A 3246-nucleotide genomic window follows, 5' to 3' on the forward strand; every position below is an offset into this window, starting at 1 on the left:
TAGATCATACCCTTCTTTAAGGAAATGTTTGGAGTCTTTCAATAAAGTTTCGCCAGAATGGATTGAGAATTATTACTCATTTTGGATAAATAATGTACTTAATTGTAGTTGTAAATAAAAATGGGATACCTATAATGAAATACTCAGCTGAAGTGCCAATCACTTAAGCATTTTACTTATTTTTTGGGACAGGGTCTGGTTCTGTCTCCCAGGCTGGAGTGCAGTGGCACTATAATTCACCACAACGTCTGCCTCTGGGATTTAATGATCCTCCACCTCAGTCTCCCAAGCAGCTGGTACGACGTCACTATGCCAGGCTAAATTTGTTTGGTATTTTTTTGTAGAGATAGGATTTGGCTATGTTGCTCAGCCTGCTATCAAACTCCTGAGCTCAAGTAATCCTCCGACCTTGGTCTCTCAAAGTGCTGGGATTACAGATGTGAGCCACTGCACCTGGCTTAAGCATTTTATTTCTAATGCACATGCCTTTGCAACAATGTAAATATTAGTTAAACTCATATGCACATACATTCTCTCCTTTTAATATGAATTTTTGTTTTCCTGTACTTTTTACATTTACCTCACAGATATTTATTAAGCATCTACTATGTTGCAAGCACTTGGGTTGGGCATTAAGTTTAAATTCACATGCATACTTGTTCCAAGTATATACTTTGGTTGTCTACATTAATTAGTTATTATCATTTGTAAGAATTTGACTTTCTACAGCATTCATATGTTGCATTTATTAATATGGCCTGATAGTCACTGGGATCTGTCTAAATAATTCTCTTGTTAGATATTAGAAGATTTTTCTCTAAATTATACACCCATTGCCATACTCATTAAATTTAAATGTTTCTGGTGATAGCAGGAGAAACTCTTGTTTGCTGGGTCTTTTTAAAACATCCGTTTGATTCAACAAACATTCCTTGAGGAGCTGTAATATGCCTTGCACTTGGCTTGGTGGAGGTAGACAGGAAGGGCCAACTGGCAGAAGGTGGCAGACATGTCAATCAATCACACGAGTACATGCAGAATTCAAGGTCCTGAGGGCCTACAGAGGCCATCCACAGTGCTGTGGAGCTGAGAAAATGTGTTCCTGAGAAAGCAAATTAAGGAAAAGTTGTGATATCAGATGCTGGATCCTACTTCTTTAACTTAACTTTAGAAAGAATCAAATGGGGAGACTAGTAATGGGAACACAATTTTTAGGTCTCAGATGGTCATTGTCTAACCCTCTGCCTGCCTGTAAATGTATGTGATGCATGGTGCAGCTGATTTCTTTTTTAAAGCATTCATCGGATTATTCTATAACAGTGCTTCAAAGCACAATTTGGCTAGATACTTTATTGGTTGAGTTAACACAACAAATACCATAAGTCCAGTAATTACTTAATTGTCTCCTCCATTATCAAGAAAGAAATGAATCATAAACCTTTTATTACTTTACCAGTGGACTACAGGAAGGATTAATCTCCCAGAGAGGCATTTTTCATCTTTACCTGGTGCCGGCTCCTGCCCTGCCCTCATCCTACCGTCCTGGGCTTCCTGCTTAATGCTCTGCCGTGGTCTCCGTTAGGATCAGGAAGTCTTGAACTTATCAGCAAGGTTTGGCAACTGGTGATAAATCTCCGTAGCCTTCAGTACCTTAGCAATTGCTCTCTTTCCTTTGTTGGAAAGAGGATTAAACAGAGACAGTGGTTATGCAGAGCCCTTCAGCACCATGCTCCTTGCCTTGCTGTGAGCTGGGAGTGTAGGCTATTTCTCTGGTCACCCGGGGGCAAGAACAGGGCTTTATAAATACCACTGTGTAGCAAGCAAATTGTGCCTGGAAAGAATGGCTCTTCCTTGGCAAGCTACAGCTTTGACCTCTGTATTGATTTTCCATGTATGATGCCTTGGGTTTATTATCTCCTGCAGGTTAACTAACACAGCCAAATACCAAGAGCCTGTGTGAAAAGAACTCCAGATAAAAGGAAGCATGCAGTCACCATCATTGACAACCTCAAGATGTTTTTAAAGCCTTTTCCCACCAATCACATAGGTGGGCCTCTCATGCTCCTCCTCTCCCACACTCACTCACCCTTCATGAACACTCAGGACAGCATGACATGGTGGGGCTTCTCAAGTCCAGGACCTGGGTTAGGACTCATGGTCCAGACTCAGACATGTTATTTAACCTTTCTCTCTGAGTCTCAGTTTTCTCAACCACAATGTAGGCTCAGTCATATGCATATGTATCTTACAGTAGAGAGACAGGTGTGTATGATCAGTCCTTACTATGTGAGGTTCCCAAGGGCCTTGGACACAAGTCCTCACAGATCTCCTCTACTCTGGCCTTTGTGTGCTCATCTCAGATCCCCACCACCATGCCTCTGTGTGGTAATTGTTCACTGTTAGATGAACAATTATACTTTGTGCAGGTGAATGCAGTACATGTTTTTGAGCACCTCTTAAACGCCCAGCTCTTGCCGTGGCCCATGGGATACATTAGTGAACAGACAGAGAGAGGCCCCTGCCTGCTAGAGGGAGCATGCTAATGAAGGATGCGGACAATGAGCAATAGATACAGTAAAGAAATGAATCATATAGGATGTTAGAAAGTGATAAGGGCTACAATTTTATTTTTTTAAAAAGAGAATGGGGAGTGAAGACGGTTTCAATTTTGTGCAAAGAGGTTGAGGAGGCCTCATGAAGGAGACCTCTGCTTACTGCAGAACAGGCACCTGCTGACTTCCCACTTTCCAGCAGCCCTATAAACGTGGGTTTTTAGCCACATTTTACAGGGACAGGAACTGAGACTCAAATAAGTTAAACAATGTGTTCCATCTAGCTAGCAAGAGCCCAGCCAGTGTTGAAATCTGTGCTCTTAACCACTATTCTCAATTACCACCTAATAAATTTAAAACATAGTCTACTCTTTATTAGCTCTGTGATTGGTACTCGGGAGCAGAATAGGTTTAAGAAGTGGCCACATGGCCTACTAAAAGCTAAAATCTCAATAGCTGTAAAAAAAATTCACCTTAGCCGGGCGCGGTGGCTCAAGCCTGTAATCCCAGCACTTTGGGAGGCCGAGGCGGGTGGATCACGAGGTCAAGAGATCGAGACCATCCTGGTCAACATGGTGAAACCCCGTCTCCACTAAAACTACAAAAAATTAGCTGGGCATGGTGGTGCGTGCCTGTAATCCCAGCTACTCAGGAGGCTGAGGCAGGAGAATTGCCTGAACCCAGGAGGCGGAGG

Source organism: Cebus imitator, unplaced genomic scaffold, assembly GCF_001604975.1.
Source record: "Cebus imitator isolate Cc_AM_T3 unplaced genomic scaffold, Cebus_imitator-1.0 Scaffold52, whole genome shotgun sequence".
NCBI classification, from domain to species: domain Eukaryota; kingdom Metazoa; phylum Chordata; class Mammalia; order Primates; family Cebidae; genus Cebus; species Cebus imitator.